Genomic DNA, 23,940 nt, shown 5'->3' on the forward strand with positions numbered 1-23,940 from the left:
TGAAGAAGGAAATAAATAAATGGGAGCTCCTCAAAATTAAACACTTTTGTGCATCAAAGAACTTCATCAAGAAAGTAGAAAGACAGCCTACACAATGGGAAACAATATTTGGAAATGATATATCAGATAAAGGTCTAGTATCCAGAATTTATAAAGAGATTGTTCAACTCAACAACAAAAAGACAGCCAACCCAATTACAAAATGGGAAAAAGACTTGAACAGACACCTATCAGAAGAGGAAATACAAATGGCCAAAAGGCACATGAAGAGATGCTCAATGTCCCTGGCCATTAGAGAAATGCAAATCAAAACCACAATGAGATATCATCTCACACCCACCAGAATGGCCATTATCAACAAAACAGAAAATGACAAGTGCTGGAGAGGATGCGGAGAAAGAGGCACACTTATCCACTGTTGGTGGGAATGTCAAATGGTGCAACCACTGTGGAAGGCAGTTTGGCGGTTCCTCAAAAAGCTGAATATAGAATTGCCATACGACCCAGCAATACCATTGCTGGGAATCTACTCAAAGGACTTAAGGGCAAAGACACAAACGGACATTTGCACACCAATGTTTATAGCAGCGTTATTTACAATTGCAAAGAGATGGAAACAGCCAAAATCTCCATCAACAGAAGAGTGGCTAAACAAACTGTGGTATATACATACGATGGAATATTGTGCAGCTTTAAGACAGGATAAACTTATGAAGCATGTAATAACATGGATGGACCTAGAGAACATAATGCTGAGTGAGTCTAGCCAAAAACTAAAGGACAAATACTGTATGGTCCCACTGATGTGAACAGAAATTCGAGAATAAATTTGGAATATGTCATTGGTAACAGAGTCCAGCAGGAGGTAGAAACAGGGTAAGATAATGGGCAATTGGAGCCGAAGGGATACAGACTGTGCAACAGGACTAGACACAAAAACTCAAAAATGGGCAGCACAATAATACCTAATTGTAAAGTATCATGTTAAAACACTGAATGAAGCTGCATCTGAGCTATAGGTTTTTGTTTTGTTTTTACTATTATTACTTTTATTTTTCTCTCTATATTAACATTCTATATCTTTTTCGGTTGTGTTGCTAGTTCTTCTAAACCGATGCAAATGTATTAAGAAATGATGATCATGCATCTATGTGATGATGTTAAGAATTACTGATTGCATATGTAGAATGGTATGATTTCTAAATGTTGGGTTAATTTCTTTTTTTCTGTTAATTAAAAAAAAGAGAGAAGGGATAATTGGAGCTGAAGGGATACAAACTGTGCAACAGGACTAGATATAAAAACTCAGAAATGGACAGCACAATACTACCTAATTGTAATGCAATTATGTTAAAGCATTGAATGAAGCTGCATGTGAGGTATAGGTTTTTTTTTCTCTCTATTATCATTTTAATTCTTATTCTGTTGTCTTTTTATTTCTTTTTCTAAATCGATGCAAATGTACTAAGAATGATGAATATGCAGCTATGTGATGATATTAAGAATTACTGATTGTACACGTAGAATGGAATGATTTCTAAATGTTTTGTTAATTTTTTTAATTAACAAAAAAACATCTGATTTATAAATAATGATATAAAATTCATGATACTGTAGCAGGAATAGGAATCAAGCACAAAATTGGAGGTAAAGAAGTGAGTTGGGATAAAGGATAATGCCTCAGCTGCCATGGGAGAGATGCCAATAGAATACTTTCACATTTAATGGACCGAAATACCTACCTCCAAAAGTACCTATTTCATTTCTCAAATAGTTTTCAAATGAGCTGTTGAATTTGAGTGGAAAGGCAAGAATGTGGAGATTCAAAGGTCAAAGAATGTAAAAGAATATTTATTAAGCCTGGGAAATGGAATTGACATGAAATACCTAGTGGGATTATTTGAAATTTTAAAGCAATAACCCCAGATAACCTGGTGTCTCAGCCTCACATCCAAGGGAATAATTATAATGTACCTTAGTAAAAGAGTTTGCTCCTGGGAACCAGAAACTTTAATCTGTAAGGACCTATCTCTGTAGTCAAAATTGTTTCTGCAGGGCCATTACAGGCATGCATCTAAACAGTAAAAGAATTTCAAGACTGAGAATATCTGAAGGCCAGGACTGAAAACAATGATCACTGTGGCCAAATACAACTCATTTGAACCCCAAGATAAAGTCAAGCATCATGAAATATGACCTATTTGTACCAAGGAAAACTAATTTTTTCATCTCTAAAATGTAGGTGATATTTAAACCAACTTCTTATTCTGAATGGTAAAATAAATAGTTGGATGTAGGGTACTTTGAAACAGCTCAGCAAAGTGTTTTCAATTAATATCTTTATTTATAAAAGGAACAAATTATTATTATGTAATTTTCAGAGAAATAATTTTTTTCTGAGTTCAGGGAGAGACCACTCAGGCCTTCTTTAAGTATGAAGTTTAAATCTAAAATATTATATCAAATCTGAAAATATTGCATTCAGGTTGAACAGAATTATGTGGAAATGTGTGGCTCCTGATTAAAATGTACCACTCATAGACAACAGATCAATCCTTAAAGAGAAAAAGGGAAACTCATAATTTTCAAAAATTATATAGTATCAAAAGTCAAGTCAATGTTACATTCTTTGAAATAATTGTAACAAGATAAAAAAAATCATAGGATGAATTCAGAAAATGTGAATATTACACTGATAAATTTTCATCTACAATACTGAAAATCTGAATTGTTTATTAAAATAGCTAAAATGGGATACTCATAATAGAAGTCATAATTTAAACTAAGTAATCAAACAAATATTCTTAATTATTTTAGATATGAAGCCTAAAATAATTTAATAAAATGGAAAATCTTTGAAATCATTTAATGGGTCCCCAAAGAGCATCAGAAAAGCATATGAAAATTTCACTGTCATTGCTATGGCTTAAGTTATGGCCTAAAATCTCTTTAACCTGAAAACAAAATCTTAAATCCTCACAAATCCAAACAGTTGAGATCAACCAGTATTTTTTTTTGTCCCATCCTTGTCTATATCAGTTCAGGTGTTCACTGAAAGGGTTTGTGACAGTGAACATTATTGGCTTTTGTTTAATTACCACTGAAATTTTCTCAGGAAGCTCCCAGACACTGCTCAATTAATTCCCAGCATTTCTAGACTGGGAACTAACTTCTTCAGAGTTACTCAAATACTTATAAGTGGTTTTCCTCAACATTAGTCCCAGAACATGGGCTTTAATAAAGAACAAATGTGTAAATCAGACTATCTGTCATTCTCTCAATATAGTTTCTGAGCCTTTTCATATGCCACACTGTGATATACAACGCTGAGACAAACAGAACTGATACCTGCCCTTCTGGAGTTCACTTGGTTGGAAAGTCAAGAAAAATGCATTACTAGTGGTACATACTTTGTTGGAAACACTGAGGTTTTCATGGGCCTTGATAGTTAATGAAGTTGGGCTTCAATATTCAAAGTATTAATACCTAGACCAATATCTAAAAGAAGGAAAAGGTGGCTGTGTGAACAAAGAAATGAGGTTATTCATGTGTCAGATGCTGCTGAAAGCAGGTATACACAAATTGCCTGGGAGTAAAAATGACTCCAATATTACCAAGTGGCCCCTACAGGTCACCATTCCAGGTAAAGCAAGGTCTCAAGATATTCTTAGGTGTAAACTAGCAGGGCAGTAAAGCACATATGGCCTAAATTTAGTAACTGTGTGAGCTCATGAGTGATTTTGAGACTCAAAGTGCTTCAGGACAATTCCAATCCTCCTGCTAGCTTCCTGCCCCATCACTACTCATCTCTCTCCCTGATAAATAGTCTCTGTGCTATGGATCACTGCAGGGGTGATGACACAAAAGACATAGACATATGACCTTACTTTAAGCAACTACATGATTTATTTATAAAGATCATCATCCAACTCTTCTAGCACCACCACAGAGAACCAAAACACTCTGTCCTCCTGAAGAGACACTGCATCCTGGTCTGAACCCTACTGTGAAGAAAATACACTAGTCAGATCTGTGACACAAGGTTGCAAACTCCTAACTAGTATCATATGAAGGTGTAAGAGAAGACTGTGAAAATGGATACAGTTACAATATTGCCCTATTTTAGAAATATTGGCATATACAGAAGATTCAAAGTTTACATGAAAAGAAACATAGATCACAAATATAAAGACAGATATGAGCATCAACATTTCATGAGAGAAAGCTTATAAAATTCTAAGAGAAAAATAACTGTTTTATTTTGTTTTCTGTCTTTCTAAAATAATCAAACTAACCAAATCAATGAGGATGGAATAAGAACAGACATCCATGCTCATAACCAATTTTCCACATAGTCACAAAAGATGAGAAAGTTACTGCACAAAAGTTACTACAAGAAAAGAAGTAGTAAAATAGTGACACCATGGACTGCTCAATCAGGACAAGCAATTCAAGGCAGAATAAAAGAAGGTGCAAAAGCATGAGAAATTGTGAACTAGGATCAAAGTCCCAGCAGGCTCACAGAACTCAGTATTGGAGTAATAATAGGCAGGGCTGCCAAAAGGAGGATTATCAGGTGAAAAAATTTAGATATAATAGTATATGACTCGAAATTAATTTATTGGGAGTAATTTTACAATTAGTTTACAATTATTTTGCAATGTTAGGAATGAAAATGATTAGAAGCAATGAAAGTAAAGAAAATGACATATTAAAACTGCTAATTCCAGAAAAATAATTTTTAATGAAAAATAAAAACTACAAAACAGCAATAAAGGTTTTATACATATTCAAAATAACACATACACTAAATACTTTTAGCAAGATTCATGATATAATTATTTTGGGAAAAGATAAGAGCTAGGAGTTGGGCAGATATAGTGTGTAAATGAAAATACTCATCTTTTGAAACAAAGGTATCTATAGATTTAGTATAAATTTGGAAAGATAAAATTAGAGATGAAAACATTATAAACTGAGATATGCAAAGAAGCCTTAAAATTATTGAAAATGTACACTTCTTAGAAATGGGGTTGAGGATGTGAAGAATTGGAGGATGGGGGCATTCTTGTTTGTTACACTAATGGTGGCTATATTATCCAGTATCATAACCTAAGACTATTCCATTTTGATCCAACATTCAAATTAAGGGAAAAAGTTGGGGACAGCAAAAGTTCACTGCAACATGTTAACTTTTCTCAGCAACCATTTCTATTTTCTCTCTTAAGCAGAGAGGTTTCTGGATATGAACAGAGGGAGGCAGTGGCAGTATCTTCAATTTTCTGCATAGGATTTATGTACAGTTGTGGGGAAAGATGAAGGCAATTGAGAACCAATTCTAGTCATACTTCAACAACCACAGGAATCTGTGCAATCTTGTAAAAATTAATTTCCTAAGTTAGTAGTTCTGTGGGGATTCCTTTGAAACTTTTTCTAGCACACTCCGAAGATGTGCTGATACCAAGGGGCATATGTACCTCACACCATAACATGAAGGTCCTGTTTTGGTTTCCACTTCTTTATAGAAGTGGTTTCCAAACTTTAACATCTATTCAAATTCTGAATGTCAAAATCACAACTGAGGACAATTAAAACAGAATCTTTTGCAAGAGTCTAGATATCATAATAAAAGAAAGACAAATAATTTCAAGGTGCAGAGGCCTTAAAATCCATTGCCTTAGAAGCCATGATGTAATATGGATAATGTTTTCATTTAAAATTGTGCAGACCATGGTACCAGCAAAAATGTCAGAGTAGGAAGTTCCAATGGCTCCTCTTTGCACAGAGACAATGATTAAAAAGCATAAACTGTCCAAATCATATTTGCCATAAGAAGTAAGTCACAGGTTTACAGCAACCACATGAAGCCTGAATCAAAAAGGTTACAAATGAGGACAGAAACTTTGCAACATTTCAACTTAGCCCTATAACCTCACGTTATAAATGAAAATGATAATACAACATACTAACTTTGTGGAAGGAACAGAAAGCAGTGTTCAAGCAAATTATATTTTGAAACCCCTACTTTAATAAAGAAGAATTCACAATTAGGAATCTAACTTGGCATCTTAAGCATCTTTTGGAACTATAAAAAGAATAGCAAACTAAACACAAAGTTATGAGAAAGAAGGAAATAATAAAGATTACAGTGGACAAACACAGAATACAAAAGAGAAAAGAAAAGACAAAACCAACAAAACCGAAACATGGTTCTTAGAAACCATCAATAAAATTGCCATGCCTTTACCTAGACAGGCAAAACACAAATAACAAAAGTAAGAAATTAAATTGGGGGGTGGCATGAGGATCCTAAGAACAATCATTATCCAACAAATTGAATCGTATGATTGGGAAAAATTTCTAGAAATACACAAATTACAAAAACTGGCTCAAGAAGAAATGGAGTAACAGAACTATAATAAGGAAAGAATTTGAATCAGAAATAAAAAAACCTCCCCAAAAGAAAAAATCAGGACAAGATACCTTCACTGTTGAAACTGATGAAACATTAAAGAACTTGCACCTACACTTCTCAAGCTCTTCTATAAAAAGAATAGAAGAGATAGTAAAAATGTTATATCCATACAATGGAATACCATTCAACCAGAAATAGAAATGAAGTAATCACACCCTACAACAATGGACAAATGAAAAACATGCTAAGTTAATGAAGGCAGACATAAAAGGTCACATTTTTAAAGGCTTCTATTTATACACAATGTGAGGTATAGGAAAAGCCATAGAGACAAAAGGAAGATTACTGGTTGATTACTGGTTGATAGGGTTTTGTGGTAGCAGATATGGGGCTTCCTTTGAGGGAGACAAAAATGTTTTGCATTAGATAAAGCTGATGCACAATATTGTGAATATACCAAATACCACTGATTGTAAACTTCAAATGGTTAATTTGATGTTATGTGGATTCAGTTCAATCAAAAAAAGGGGCAAACAATCACAAGCCAAGGAAATCCAATTCACTTTTGAAACAAAATATAATGTGCCTATGTGAATACAAACATTAATAGATTAAAATTTCAATGAACTTTTGTGTTTCATATTCACTTTTCATGTAAAAAAAACCCTACCATATTTAGAGAAAAAAATTAATGAAAAATAGCAAATTAAGAAAAAGCTCTGGAATTCTTTTCAAATGTTAAATTTGTAGATGAAATGGCAATAAAATTATGTCCTACAACTGTGCTATGTGCCAGAATTTTTACTTAATTTCTCCTTATCAAATACAATTCTAGGGGAATGCAAAGATAGAATGCAGTGGTAGAACTCTCACCTGCCATGCAGGAGACCCAGGATCTATTCCTGTCCCATGCACTTCCCAACCAAGCAGCAAGTAAGCAAACAAACAAAAACTTAACCAAACAAAAATTCAATGAATGGTGCTGCAATAAGGGCATACTCAAATGGAAAAAGAATAAAATGTGACCCCTACTGTTCAGTGTACAAAAAAAATTCTAAAATTATCTTCCTATTTTGTTAGAACAAATGACATTCATAACTTAATCAAGGGAGTACTATATGCCTCTCACCTACCACCCTAATCCTCCTCCTTTATCCCAGGAGCCTGTTTTATTTTGTTCACATCATTTTGTATACTGAAATGTTCTTATTTATTCACTTGTGTGCCAGTCTGAAAGTATTATTTACTCCACAAAAGTGATGTTTTAATCCTTATCCAATCTTGTGGGAGCAGCCATTTCTCTTGATCCTAATTCAATTTTGTAGGGAACAAACTTTTATTTAATTATCTCCAGGAAGATGAAACCTGCCTGATTGTGTGTGTAGATTTTTATTAGCTGGAGATGTAACTCTGCCCACTCAGGATGGGTCTTGATCAGCTTACTGGAGTTCTTTAAGAAGGGAATTATATTGGAGAGAGACAGATGCAACAGAAACCTCAGAGAGAGCAGATGAGGATGGCTGGAGAACATTTGCTTCAGAGAACACAGACATGAATGTTTGGAGATGCTTGGAGTCTAACAAGATGTTGTCATGAGATGTTAAGTAAGCCAGAGCCTGGAGAAAGCCAAACAAGCCAAGAGATAAAAGCCAGTCCAGAGGATCAAAGTGACGAATCCCCACATGTACAGAGACTGAAAACAACAGAGCTCAGGAGCAAGGGACCAGGCAGATGCCAGCCACCTGTCATTCCAGCTGACAGAGGTGTTCCAAACAATTTGGCCTTTCTTGAGTGAAGGTAAACTCCTGTTTCCACCTTAATTTGGATATTTTTGGGGGCTTAGAACTGCAAATTTGTAACTTACTAAATCCCCCTTCCAAAAATCTTTTCCATTTCTGGTGTATCAACAGCTTGCAAACTAACAGTTTTCCAATTGTTGATATTTCCAAATTTATTTGAGGGAAATTCAGCACATTGTCTATTAGGTATCCAGCCAATGTCTTTGTCTCCTTTCTCTATCTCCAGAACTAAAAATTATTCCTTACATGATAATGGAGTCAGAAACATTTATGAAGGAATAAAGGAATGTATGAATCTCTTTCCTGACCCTTCAAAATGGTCCTATATATTTATTTGCCAACATCATATATGTGTTCAAATTTTATAATTGTCTAGTAAATCCTATCAAGATGAAGAATGTGTGTCCACAGAATGAAGCCCTAACTGGGTTTATTGTATGTGTAATCAGGACATGACCCCTGGAATATAGCCCTTCTTAGTAACTGTTTTTAAATAGAATGCAAAATAGAGGTTTTTGTACGATGAAAATAAGCTGGAACTTGAGATAAATAAGCAGACACTTGAGAGAAGAGCAAAGTGCTTTCCTCTGAAATCCATTTGAGAAATTGGTTGACCTGTGCCTTAAAATTTGGGGGATCTTCTGAGTTCTCCAAAAACTAAGTTGAGTGCAGACCTCATCACTTACACTTTCATAAGTCCTGTTTATATTCAGACACTTATTATATCAAAGCAACTTTTACCTCATTATCTACATTTCCCATTTTTGATTCTTTCTGTCCTTTTATCATTTGGTTTTGAGTCTCTCAGATTTTAATTGTCCCCTCTAATGTTCTAGGCCTATGCTGTGCAATACTGTAAGCTTCAAATCACTGTGAAATTTACATTGACATTAATAAAATCAAATAAAACTAAAAGTTCAGCTCTTCAGAAGCACCAGCCAAATTTTAAGACCTCATTAGCTACATGTGAGCAGTGTCTTATATAATGGATAGTGCAGAGATGGAATTTTATCTTCACTGCAGACAGCACTATTTTGGCAAGTTGATCTGTATCTTAGTATTTCTTTTATTTTTCTGTATATAAACAATTTATTTTCTCCTCACTATTAATTGCCCTCTATGTCTTCCTTCATATGATATTTTCATTGCATTTCTTTTAACTTCATAAAGCAAGTATGCATATTATGTAATTGATATTTTCCACAAGATGAGGCAAAAATTATTCCATAACATTGGTTTAGTTTTTCTCACCTCTTTCAGGATACACTGTTTTCATATATAAATTTTTTGGATACTTGTGAAATCCATTCTATCTTTAACATTACTGAATTTTTGAACATATCAGATGTTGAGCATTAAGAGGTGTTGGGCTTGTTTTTCTTTTTTTTTAGATGCATGGTCTGTGAAAGGGTTGGGTTTTGATTTATGATCCAATATGAGAGGGCAGATCTGTGATTTATAATTTGAGTTAATACTTTGTTCATATTAAAGGTATTTTGTTTTTCACAGGGTCTGTCTTTGCTTTTCTATTTGTGTTTTGCTATAATGTAAGAGGAAATGAGGAAAGAATCATTTTTTGTTCAAATATCCATTTTTGCCTATAATACCTAGACCAGTACCTAGCCCATCACTTGTACTGGAATTTGAGAGGAACCATTTAACAACATCTCTTTAAAACATTCCAATATTGAATAAAAGGAAGATGAATGACAGGAGAATGTATAGTGGATGTTTTTTACTAACAAAGATGTTGGGCAACATGTTTTGGTGTGGAAACAAAGAGATATCTAACATTAAACAGCAGCTCTAAGCAGAACTGCCCACAGAGATGAGGAAGGGCTGGGAAATGAGAAGACTGCTTCTACATGACAATGAATGTTTTTATGTAGAATACCTACTTCTTGTTGACTCTTTAGGAGATCCAGAAGGAGAGCCTAAGCAGAGCACTCATCCATCCTAAAGGCACTAAGGACTTAAGTCACTACATTTGTTCTGTTGCAAATTTGCACAATATTTTTTGTACAAAGTATTTTTGAATGAATGGATGCATGATTTGGAAGCATTAAAAAGTTTGTTACATCTCCTCAAGATCAACAGGGTAGGTATGTTCTTTGTAATATATTTCATCTCCATTTTATGACACAATTTCTATTGACCCATACTGCAGTCCCACAATGAAATGTGTCTGCTTTGACTTCCTTCTCTTAATATATGTACTTGTCACAGTCTGCATTTTGCCATACATATAAATTTATTTTTATTCATCTATGGGTAGCTCCTACATGTACAAAGTCTCTTAGTCCATCTCTTACTGTGATATTTTGAAAAAATGCATGTGTTTATAATATTATAAGGGTCGTTATTAGATTCCTTGAAAACTTTGTAAGCATTCTGCAGTATCTAAGTTGGGGAAACTTTTCCCCCTATTTGACTTGTTTCTTTTTTGCCCTGATTCTAAATATTTATATCTGAATGACAAGTAGTGAGAAGAAAATCTGTTAAAAATTATTATATTTATATGTTTACCCACACTTAGAGTGAGCATTTCAAAACTCTAAAATGAAGTTTCTTACTTAATATTTTACTGAATTAAATCATAAAATAATTTTTCATATATTCACTTTTTCTTTACTAATAACAATAATTTTTTCTGTTTTAGAAACAATCAAACCATCAGTGGGTCAAAGAAGAAACTGCAAGGGAAATCAATATCTCAAGATATCTCAAGAGAGATGAAAATGAGAATATAACATATCAAAAATACAGAATGCAGTGAAGGCAGTGCTAGGAGGGAAAATTGTGGCCCTAAACACCTATAATAAAAAGGATGAAAGAACTAAAATAAATCACCTAATGAAACACCTGAAGAAGCTAGAGAAAGAATAGCAAACTAGTCTCAAAACAAGGAGAAGGAAAGAAACAAAGATTAGTGCAAAAATAAATGAAATGGAGAACCAAAAAACAAGAGACTCAATAAAAGCCAAAGTTGGTCCTTTGAGAGGATCAATAAAGTTAACAAATTCTTAACTAAACTGCAAAATCAAAATCAGAGAAGATGCAAATAAATAAAATCAGAAATGAGAGAGGTAACATTACTAATGACCCCACAGAAATAAAAAAGAGCACAAGAGGATACTAGAACAACTGTAACAAAGAAACAGACACCTCAGATAAAATGAACAAATTCCTAAATGACATGAATCCCATCCTGACTGTAGAAGAAATGACAGCCCTCAACATCCACTTACAAGAAAAGAGATGGAATCTATCATCAAAACTCCCCCCACAAAGAAAAGCCCAGAAACAGGTGACTTCACAGCTGGATGCTACCAATCATTCCAAGTATTAATATTAATTGAGGTTAAACTCTTTCTAAAAATTGAAGACTACATAACTCATTCCATTATTCCAAAATCATCCTAAGACCAAAGCCAGACAAAGATGCTACAAGAAAAGAAAACTATAAGCCAATTTCTCTAGTGAATATAGATGCAAATATCCTCAACAAAAATTTTAAATCTAATCCAACAGTACATTAAATGAATTAGACACCACACCCAAGTGTGTTTTATCTGAGATATGCAAGCTTTGGCTAAATACAATAAAAACAATTAATGTAATACATGTAAAATTTGAATTGAAAAATACACATGATCATGTCAGTTGACACACAAAAAAGTATTTGACAAAATCCAGCATCCTTCAGTAAAACACTTCCAAAGATAGCAGCAAAAAGTTCCTCAACATGATAAAGGCCATATATGATAAACACACATTGATATCATACACAATGGTAAAAGAATGAAAGTGTTCCCTCTAAGATTTGGAACCATGCAATGATGCCCATATCCACCACTATTATTCAACATCATGCATGAAGTTCTACCAGAGAAAATAGGAAATAAAAGCATCCAAATTGAAAAGGGAGAATTAAAACATTCACTCTTTGCAGATATATGATCCTATATATAGAAATTTCCAAAAAAGTCAACACCAAAGCTACCAGAGCTAATAAATGAGTTCATCAAAGTAGTGAGATACAAGAGCATCGTGCAAAAATCAGCAGCATTTCTATGCACTAGTAATGAACATTCTGAAGGGGAACTCAGGACAAAAATAATCCATTTGTAGTGGCAACCAAAATAATAAAATATCATGGAATAATAAATTAACCAAGCATATAAAGGACCTGTATTCAGAAAACTACAAAATATTGCTAAAAAGAATCAAAGAAGAAACAAATAAATTGAAGAACATTCCACGTTCATGCATTAGAAGAATAAAAATTGTTAAGAAGACACTTCTACCAAAATTGATTCATAAATTCAATGCAATCTCAATCAAAATACCAACAGCTTATTTTGAAGAAATAGAAATGGAAATTATCAAATTCATTTGGAAGGTTAAGAGATGCGGAATAGTCAAAAACATTCTCAAAAAGAAAAAAGAAGTTGGAGGTCTCACACTTTATGACTTTAAAGCATACTACAAAACTCAGTGATCAAAACAACCTGGACTTGACAGAAGGATAAATATATTAATCAATGGAAGCAATTGAGATTCAGAAACACACCTGCACATTTCTGAACAATTGAGCTTTTTTTTTTAGCATGGGCAGGCCCCAAGAAACAAGCCCAGGTCTCCAACATGGCAGGTGAGAATTCTGTCACTGTGCTACCATTTCCTGACCAAACAATTGATTTTTGACAAGGCTTTTAAGCCCATTCAACTGAGACAAAACAGTCTCTACAACAAATGGTGTTGGAAGAACTGGGTGATATCTATATCCAAACAAAGAAATAGGACCACTATCACACACCTGAAACAAAAATTTGATCAAAATGGATCAAAGACCAAAATATAAGTGATAGGACATACAATTCCAGGAAGAAAATGTAGGTTTTCAAGGATTTGTGGTGGTTGAGGGTTTATTAGACTTTATACCCAAAGCACAAACAATGAAAGAAAGAATACATAAATAGAACCTCCTCAAACTGAATACTTTTGTGCTTCAAAGGACTTTGTCAAGAAAGTGAAAAGGTAACCTATTCAATGGGAAAAAATATTTGAAAACCAAATATCCAATTAGAATTTACTGTACAGATTATACAAAGAAATTCTACAACTCAATGATAAAATGCCAAAAATAATTTTAAAATGGGCAAAAAATTTGGACAGACATTTTTCAAAAGAGGAAATATTAAGGGCTAAGATGCACATGAGGGGATGCTCAGCATCACTACCTATTAGGGAAATAATCAAAATCATGAGATATCATGATTTGTACCTACTAGAATGGCCAATATTTAAATAAAACAAGAAAATTACAAGTGTTGGAGAGGATATGAAGAAATAGGAACATGTATTTACTGCTGGAGGGGATGTAAAATGAGGCAGCTGCTGTGGAAGACAGTTTTGCCATTCCTCAGGAAGCTAAGTTTAGAACTGCTGTAGAGCCATCAATCCCATTACCGGGTATATATACCCAGAAGTACTGAAAGCACAGAAATCAACAGGCATTTGCACACTAATGTTTATGGCAGCACTATTCACAACCACCAAAAGATAGAAACAATTCAAGTGCCCATCAACCAATGAAGGATAAACAATAAGCACAATTGAATATTATTCAGCTGTAAGAAGGAATGAATTCCTGACACCTACAGCATAGAGGAATCCTCAGTGCTCTATGGTGAGTGAAATAAACCAGACACAAAAGGACAAATGTTTTATAAGCTCGCTAATATGAACTAATAATAAGCAAAATTATAGAGTTATAATATAGCATCTAGGTTACCAGGACATAGGAGGGTAGAGAATGGGGAGCTGATGCATATTTTTTGCAGAACTTTTAATTACATTTATTCATAATATTTTGAAATGGATAAAAGGTGATGGTACATCATTGTGAGTCTGATAGCACTGCTGAATTATGTAACTGTGGTTAAAAGGGGGAAGTTTAGGGTCATGTGTTTCACGAGAAGGAAACCTTGATAAATAGATGATGACAGTCAGTAGTAATAAAAAGATAAGAATTTTCTTTCATAACTAGAACAAATGTATGTCATTATTACAAGATGCTAAAATAGGATGATAGCCAGTAAAAACTATACCTAAGACACATTATAGACTACAGCTAACATATTATTACTATTTCATCAGCTGTAAAATAGGCACCATACCAATGCTAAGTTTCAATGATAAAGGGCTATAAGATGTATGAGATTTTCTTTCAAGAGGAATGAAAGTGTTCTAAAATTGATTGTGGTGATGAATGCACAATTCTTACTGTTTATACAGTGAGCCATTAATTTTATACTTTGGATGGACTGTATGGCATGTGACTACACATCAATATGATGTATGAACATATCTCAATAAACCTGCTTTAAAAATAAAAGAAATAAATTTTGGACACAATAAGGCAATGGAAAGAATTATTTATAAAGTCCTGAAAAACATAATTACCAGGCAAAACTGCTTATATCCAGAGAAGCTTTCAAAAACTGTGGGAGAGATTAAGATATTCTTAGATAAACAAAAGCTGAGTATGCATCACCAATTGATCTTCCCTACCAGAAAACTAAAGTGAGTTCTCAAGACTGAAAGGAAAGGACACAAGATAGCTGATCAAAGCAGCATGAAAAGATACAGATCTCCAGTAAGGTAATTATGTTGGTAATTATAAATTCCAATACTATTTTATTGTATTTTTGGTATGGAACTCTGCATATAGAATATAACATGTAAATGCATTAAAGTAATGACAAATGTGTGGTTTTAGACTCAAAAGGAATAAACACAAAATTTGTGACAAGAACTTTATAAATAAGGGAGAACAGAGAAGAACAAGAACATAGTTTGTGGATGATATTGAAGTTAAGTTGGTATCAAATCTAAAGAGATTATTAGATTCAGGATGTTAAATTAAACCTCATGGTAACCACAAAGAAAATACCAGAATAATGTGCAAAAAAGGAAATGAGAAGTGTTTCTAGTGTTTCTGGAGTGGTTCATTCAAAAAAGATCAACTAAATTAAAAAGGAGGAAGTAATGAAATAATTGAGGTACAAAAAAAAGTATGACTTACAAAAACTAAATACCAAAATGGCAGAAGTCCTGAATTATCAGGAGTTATTTTAAAAATAAATGTCAGTGACTCAGCAGGCAGAGTTCTCACCAGTCATGATGGAGAACTGGGTTCATATTCCAGTGCCTACTCATGTAAAAAAAAAAAAAAGAAAAAACAGTAAATGTTTTGGTGAGCCATGGTGGCTTAGTGGCAGAGTTTTTGCCTGTCATGCCAGAGACCCAGGTTTGAGTTCCAGTGCCTTCTCATGAAAACAAACATAAAAACAAAAAGCAAATAAACGTCTTAACTTTCTCAAGCAGAAATTGCAGTTATCCCTTCCACATCATGACTTTCTCCCTCTTGTATTCAATATATCACAGATTAGCATAAGAAATTAAATGGGCCTTTTAGTGGAGTTTTGCAGAAGCTGCAGGTGACACATCAAAGCTGCTGGACAACACAGAAAATGTTTAGCAACTCAGAAATGCATAAAATTTTTGTATAGTATTATATAATAGCAATATGTTTTATCTTTTAATAACAATAAGTTATTGTAAACAGAAAAGAGAAAATTCAGACTTCTTCCCTGGTATGAGGGGATGGCCAAAAATTTTTATACCAATTTTTTATATTATGGGGGGCACCACTTGCTCCCCTAACCAACCCCTGTGATGTGGAAGGGAGAACACAATTCTACTTACAAATAGCTCACCTTAAATTCAAAGACACAAGTAAGTTAAAAAAGAAAGGATAGAAAAGTATTCCAGAAATATTGCAACTAAAACAGTGTGGGGATGATTAAATAATCAGCAGACAAAATAGACTAAGTCAAATATTCTTAGAAGGAACAAAGACCCTATATACATTGATAAAAGGATCAATTACAAACATAACTAGAATGTGTAAACTCAGTCTTAAAACACAGAATATAGGGTACACAGAAATAGCCAGAACCTAGACAAGAGGGGGGCAATGACCTAATACACACAGAATTTTTAACAAGGTTAAACTTAAGTGTTTGGAAATCAATAGAGGTTAGGGTAGTTTGTTGTTGGGATTATAAGCAATAGTTCTCTATTGTAGGTGAGTTTGGTTGAAAGGTGTTGTTTAGAATCATAATAAGTCACTGATCAACACCACTAATATAATTTCTTGCATGAACTCAGACAAATAAACAACACTAGTACAAACAGTTAATAATAAGTGGTATATGGGGAAAATATCTATTGCCAGCTATGGACTAGAGTTAACAGTAATACCTTAACATTATTTCATCAACAATAACAGGTGTACCACACCAATACTAGAGGTCAATAATAGAGGAAATAAGGGATATGGGCCATTTTGTGTTTTCTTTTTATATGTCTATGTATCATTTTTATTTCTGGAGCAATGAAAATTGTCTAAAATTGAGTGTGATGATGATTGCACAACTAGGTGATGCTAATGTGACATAGTGTATACTTTTGATAGAATATATGGTATGCCAATATATCTCAATAAAATTTGTAGATTAAAAACATGTAAATAATAATTGTGAGGCCCAAAATTATGAAGTAAGCATTCACAGATTGATGGGAAAAATAGATGATTCTATATTAGTATTAGAAGACTTCAAGATACTACTTTAAATAATGGCTAGCATATCTACACTGAAGGCCAAAAGAAATAGAGGACTTTAATAATATGTACCAAATAGATGTAGCAGACATATATGGTCATCTATAACATACATTAAGAGGGAAAGTTTGAGAAATATGTAACACAAATATGTTTGAAAACAATAGAGTAAATGTTTTTCTCATGTACACAAGATCATTCCCCAAGACAGAATTTATATTATATCACAAGCATATTGGAAGACAAAACTCAATAAATTTAAAACACTGAACTCATGTAAGGGACCTTATCTAAACAAAATGAAATGTAACTATTTATTTGTAACAGGAAAATGTAAAAATTTACAAATATGTGGAAGTTAAACAATGCACTCATAAGAAACCATGTGGCAAAGAATAAATCACCAGGAAATTTGGAAATATCTTATGATGAATGAAAAGGAAAATATGAAATACCCACATGTGAGAAATACTAGATAGATTGGTAAAGAAACAAAGAGAGGATACAAGCCACAAAAATCATTTGAACTGAAAGGGAGAATATTACTGCTGACTTTACAGAAATAAAAGGGATTGTGAGAAGATATTAAGAACAATTGTATGCTAATAAATTAGGTAACAGATGAAATGGACAAATTCCCAGAAACACACAAAGTGACTAAGCTGACTCTATAAAAATTATAATCAGTTTTTAAAAAACCTCCCAATAGAGAAACAACTAGGAGAGTATGTATATCTTCACAAGTGATTTAAATTGAATTTCTCCAAAGATAATAAAAATAGCCAAAAGCACCTGAAAAGATATTCAACATCAATAGTTACCAGAGAAATGCAAATCAAAAGCAAAATGAGATACCATTTCTATCCTCTATATGACCATTACTAACAAAGCTAAAAATAGTAAATGTTGATGAAAATACAGAGAAACAGGAATCCTGATATTATTGCAAGTGGCATTGCAGAATGATGCAGACACTGTGGAAACCAGTTTGGCAGTTCCACAGAAAGTTGAAAACAGAATTTCCATGTGACCAAGCAATCCCACTTCATGGTGTATAATTCAAAAGAACCGAAGCAGGGACACTGAAAAATGTAGTATACTATGTTCAGAGCAGCATTGTTCAAAGGAAATAAAAGGTGGAAGCAACTAATGTCCATTAATAGATTAATTAGTAAACAAATAGTGGTATTCATACAATTGAATATTATTCAGCTGTAAAAGTGAATGAAGTTCTGATACATACTATAGCATGCATGAATAATGAAGAAAACATGTTGTGTAAAATAAGCCAGAAGCAAAATGGCAAATGTTGTATGAACCTGTTCATAGAAAATAACTGAAACAGGGAAATTTCATAGTAACCAAAGGCTACTATGTTATCAAATTATATTAGGTTACCAAAGTTTAGAGGGGTGGAGAGGGACAAGGGATTAATGTTTAATGGGTAAAGAGCTCCTGTTTGAGGATGACAAAGTTAGGATAATGGATATTGGTGATATTGGCACAATATCATGAATGTAACTGATCCAACTGAAATGTCCATTTGAAAGTGGTTAAATGGGATATTGTGAGTAGTTTTATTTATACCACAAGAACAAGATTTTAAAAATCACAATGGCATATAGCACCTTACAGTCATGAGAATGTGACTATTAAAAAGACACAAAGCAGAAATTCACAGTAGTGCAGTGAATTAGAAACCCTTGTACATTTACTCTGGGAATATAAAATGAGGCAACCACTGTGTGAAAGAGTTTGGAGGTTCATCAAATAAACATACAACTATCATCTGACCTTGTTTCTACTTATAGTTACATTCCCCAAAGAACAGATGAGCAGAAACTCAAGCAGATAGTTGTACAGCAGTACTTATAGCAATGTTTTTATAACAGCCAAAAGATGGAAACAACTCAAGTATGCATTTGTTTACCAGAAGCAATACATATTCAATAATAACATTTAAAAGCAAAAGAAAAGCAATGCTTACAAAGAACAAATGTTCTAAATGGAAAACTTCAAGATTATTTTTTAAAAAGTCATCAGTATTCTACCTTTATTTTTTCTCCAGAGCAGAATGTCTGGGTTATTATTCCTTTCTTCATAATGAGAAGTGGACTATCATAAAATATGCAAATATATTTCTTTCCATGATGTCTGAGTTTGAAAAAATCTCAAAACATTATAGTTTTTTTTGTATAATTCAAATATGAAAATTAAAGACTGAAATTTTGTGAAATTAAAAAAAAAACCTATGTTACTAACATGGTAGTCAGAAGCCAAATCTACTTAAATACTATTCAACCAAAATTTTGAAACAATCAGCCTTTAAAGCATCTGGATGTTATTAAATAGGAAATGTGTCATTATTCTATTAATATCACTATGTCTTTGGTGTCCTGAATGATTTGGGCTCTGTGGAAATGGTGAGGAGTTTATTTTCCAGTTTCATGCAGAAACTCCTTCCTCTGCTGCAAGTTTTGGAGACTGACTGCACTTTAACCCTGAAAGCCATGGAGAAAACCATGTATATATAAATCCTTTCTCCAGGCCAGGGATGAGTTACTCCAGAATTTCTTGTGTTCATTATGCCTTCGAGAGGTAGATAAAATTTAGTCATATTTCCTGGACTTGGCTTTTTTTTGGTCTGCCTGTGCTTGCTTGTTTCAAGGGATTCTCTATCTATCCCTTTCCCCTGTAGGAGTCTTTTGATAGATATTAGTGACTTTTGGTAGATGTTAGGGGAAAGAGTTAGTGACTTGATCACAACAGGGATTTGCCAGGTGGCTATGTACTACAGGCTATGAAATATGAGTGTTTATCTTTATATGACAAGCTGAGAGGGTAACAAATGTAATCAGGGCACTGATTCCTGTTAAAAATATATTACAAACATTTATGTGACTTATTAATGTGAGCTAATATACTGCACCAAGAGAAATCAGTCAATAAATCTAAAAAAATATGAAAGTAAACAGTTATTAGGCTTATACTCCCTTCAGAATTTAACTAGACATATGAATATATTTTCAAATCTGAAAACAGAGAAAGAGAAAAGAAATTGAAGACAGTTCATTGTCATTTGAAATATTATTATAGGAAATAGGCATATATAAAATGATGAGATTGTAGACTTACTGATTTCACCTTTTCATGGAAATACACAAAATTAAACTAAGTGTAGATCCAGAGTTTGAATTTTCCACAGGAAAAAATTACTTTCAATGAACACATACGAATTACAAAAAAAAAAAAAAATCTCTGACATGGCTGTTCAAAAAACTGATCATTTAAGTCCTGCACAAATTTCATCTTAAGTAGTTTTAGCCAGTATGCAATACTAGTTACTGAAAATCACAATATCGTCTTGAACATCAAAAACTAATTTCTGTTCATGCATGAATTTTACTCAGTGCAAGTGTATCCTCACTTGAAGATTACATATTTGTAGAATTCACATAGCAAACAACTAATTTAAAGTGTAAAACTAAGGAGTATTTAGGATTTTCTCCTGCTGTGCAAGTATCACCTCTATTTCTTTCTATATAAATAGTATAGTATCAACCACACCAAAACTAAAGCACTTCAGTAAGTTAAGCTTAAAAGTAACTTAAGATCATCACTTGGTCATAAGAAATTGTACAATGTGACATTTGAAAAAAAAGAAAAATTTTTAATGTATGTTTCAAAAACTTTACTCAAAAATTTGCTTTTATTAAAGTCATGAAGTAAAATTATGAATGATGGAATTTGGGGCAAATGACACTTGACATTAATATTGGGAGTTGTATTATTCAAACTTGTAAACTCTTCAACATTTTTTTCACCCATGTAATTTCTGCAGGAAAAATTCACCAAAAAAGTAAATAATAAAGGTATATACCTAGAAGGAACATCTTCCCTTTCACCTTGAACTCTGATATGGCTCAGTCAGAACTGGTATGCCCCTCAACTGCACCAGTGGAAGGAAAAAATATTTTTCATATCAATTTCAGTATTTTAGAATGCTTTTTCCCTCTCTCTGAATCTCTATTAGCATTGTCACTAGGAAGAGTTCTGATTCCATAAAATTATCCCAGATATCTGACCTGGCAAAGCCCCTCCGGAGAGATACTTTGTTAAAGTAACTCTTACTAAACTATTACCTAAGAACATAGAGAAGGAACTGTTAGAACAAATTGGGGTTCAGTCCAACACTCATAACCATGCAATGAGCTGAGGTTGAAAGGTTCAAGAGCCTGAAGAAAACGTCCACCTGCATTTTGATGTGTTTCTCCTTTTATACTCTGAAATTCACTGTTCCTTATTAGTCCTGAATTCTGCATTTGGTGACTCATCTGACTGCCATTCGCTGGTATATCGCTTCTTTCTTCTTTGTGCTTGTTCTGGTCTGTTTGCTCTTTATCGGTGGAGTTTGTGCTATAAGTTCTTCTTTGGTGTGGTTTCTTGCCCGTGCAGCACTTGGCACATCATAAGTTGTGGCAAGGGGGAGGGGAATGAGAAAGGGTCACAAGTCTGTGGACCAAGAGTTTCGGCTGTTGCCGCAGGGTGAGAGGGGGTTGGGGCCTTAGTTCCATCCCCTGTGACCTGTCGGGAACTACATGGAAAAAGTACAGAAAATGAAGGTTCTGTGCTCACTATTTAGGAGTAAACCTCAGAGAACAGCCACAAAGTCCCCTCCTCAGTCTCAGGCATGAACAGAAAGCTATTTACTCACGACAATGGCCCAAGTACTCCCCAAGCTATGGCCGTCTCCTCCGCGGGTCCTGCAGGAAGAAATTGTCCGTCCTGTGGTTGTGGGGACAGGTGAGGGGTTAAACCGGGAGGTGTTTCCTGCGTGGTTTTTTTCAGAAAAGGTATTTTAGTGCCCCCTCTGCTGGCTGGTGGTCCAAAGCACAGGAATCTTTGGACTCACAGTCATTCACCCAATGACTGAATAACTGAGATTGTGTTCAGACTGTTCAATGCCCAGAGACTGAGCCTGGGTGAAGTGGACTCCTCATCACAGTCAATATTGAAGGTTCAGAAAGAAGTACCTGCAGAAGGAGCAAGAGCTCTGGAGCCCCTTCCCTATGCCCAGACTCCCCGTCCACATCTTGCTTTCGTGCCCTCCACCTGTCTGGACAATTCCAGGTTAAAACTCCTGGTGCATCACAAAGGGTATCTGTAACCTCCAAAGGGATTTCCCACACTGGCACCACTTAGCCAGAGTCCTTCCTACTTCCATTGCACCAACTTTCTGCCCTGTCCAGTTAAGAGATATCCACAGTCTTGTTAGTGAATTTGTTGGACATCAAGGTAGGTTACATGTATTGAACATAAAAAATGAATGCATTTTCAAGGTGCGACTGCTTCTTTTAGAGCTGAGTCTCTTGGGAGCTGGCTTGCCAGAAGGTGAAGTATTTGCAGTCTAACTCAGAGACCAGCTCTGTGTTTTCCTCATGGTTAGAAGTCTCACCAGTAGTGATGGCACTGAACAGTTATGTGGGAAATTGAAAAATTAATATATATTATATGTATGTATTTGTATATATGTGTATTGTGTGTGTAAATCAATAAAAATAAATGAATGCATGCATATACACATTTATTTGCATAAATATATGCATAAATAACTATATGTGAATGTATTTCATAACCAAAGGATCTGAAGAATTTGTGTAAAAGGAACATTTACCTCTATAATATGAAGAATATAAAAAATCTTATCACATATGCAAAGGAGGGATTTGAAATAGTCAGCCTCTAAGTGTAACTGAGACAGCTGGACCACCCAAGTCATGCCTGAAATTTTCTCTCAAGGGCCCTCCTGGGAAGAGCTGGGAAGGCTTTTCCAGGCATTATGCTTCAGAATTCAGTGATATCAACTGCATTGCCTTGATTTCAATGCTGGGTCCATCCTTTCTTAAGATGGCCCACTTTTGGCAATATGCTTATCCTCTCTGTCCTTCCATTTACTCTTCAGAAATTGGGGTGATTGCAACAATGTCCTACTCAGGGAATTCATTGGAAGAGTAATATTGGGGGTGCAAAGCTTTTTCAGAGACAGAATGTTCACTGTCATGTGGGAGACCAGGTTCAATTCCTAGTCCATGCACCCCTTGATAACAAAGTAAAAATATAAAAAGATTAATATTGTAAGATGCTTAGAACAGGTCCTGACACATTCTGATGTAGTATTAGCTTGTTACCATGATCATGAATACTCAAAACAATCTTGGCAGAAGATCATAGTTTGCAACTTCACAAATACATGAATTATCCATCTCCTGTGAACCCCTCCATTCTCTTTGGAAACATTCCGTACTACAAAGGGGTCAGTTATTGCCTTCACCAATGCTGGCCTCACTCACTATTATTTACATTTCCATCCTCTTACCTGTAAGAGATTTTCATGATTCCTTGTTAAAAGGGAAGGTCACATCTTCCTATCCTGCCACAATGGGAAGATAGATTTTTTTTTAGTCATAGGCAGGAACCAGAAATTGAAGGGAAGATAATTTGATGAGCCTACTTCAGTTAAGGTATGGCCCACCTCCATCATGATAGTCTTCATCCTATCACAGGAGTGATTTATAAGTGATTAAAATTCAGAGAGAGAGCCATAGAAAGAGCAGCCAGAAGCTGAACATCAGCAGAAATCAGAAGAGAAGGGAGAGACAAGGAGATGCTGCAATGTGCCTTGTCATGTGACAACCTAAGGAAAAGGATTGCATCTGCCACCCCATGATGCCAGTCTTCCAGGAGAAAGTATTGCCTTGATATCACCTTGGTTTGGATGCTGTCTTAGCCTCAAAACCATCAGCTATTAAATTCCCATTTTTAAGCTGACCCACTCAGGGTATTTCCTTGAGCAGTCAAATTAAAACATTCTGCAAATAATATTATTGAAATGTTTCAATAATCAATTTATCCCTCTTCTCTCCTCTTTCCATCACTCTACTAAAATTTGACCTATCATTCAGACTAATGACATTTCTTCATTTCTTTTTAGATTTTTTTTTGCTTCTTGATTTCCTTCAATTCTATTCCTATAA

The 23,940-nt window shown here is 34.2% G+C and overlaps 1 protein-coding gene across 3 annotated transcripts in view; it reads right to left on the reverse strand.

The window, feature by feature from the left end:
- The window catches only part of LOC143673300 (uncharacterized), a 78,677-nt gene extending 56,975 nt beyond the window's left edge, over positions 1 to 21,702 (reverse strand). The window contains exons 1-2 of one of the 3 annotated variants that reach the window (XM_077147616.1): positions 21,621 to 21,688; positions 20,787 to 20,855 (exon numbers count right to left, since the gene is read on the reverse strand). The gene's annotated coding sequence lies outside the window, so the exon portion shown is untranslated. Of the gene's footprint in view, positions 1 to 20,786; positions 20,856 to 21,158 lie in introns of all 3 variants that reach the window. The other 2 variants (XM_077147613.1, XM_077147615.1) reach the window with 2 other exon arrangements.
- Positions 21,703 to 23,940: the final 2,238 nt, after the last annotated feature.

The sequence above is a fragment of the Tamandua tetradactyla genome, unplaced genomic scaffold (assembly GCF_023851605.1).
Source record: "Tamandua tetradactyla isolate mTamTet1 unplaced genomic scaffold, mTamTet1.pri scaffold_91_ctg1, whole genome shotgun sequence".
In the NCBI taxonomy this organism is placed as follows: Eukaryota; Metazoa; Chordata; class Mammalia; order Pilosa; family Myrmecophagidae; genus Tamandua; species Tamandua tetradactyla.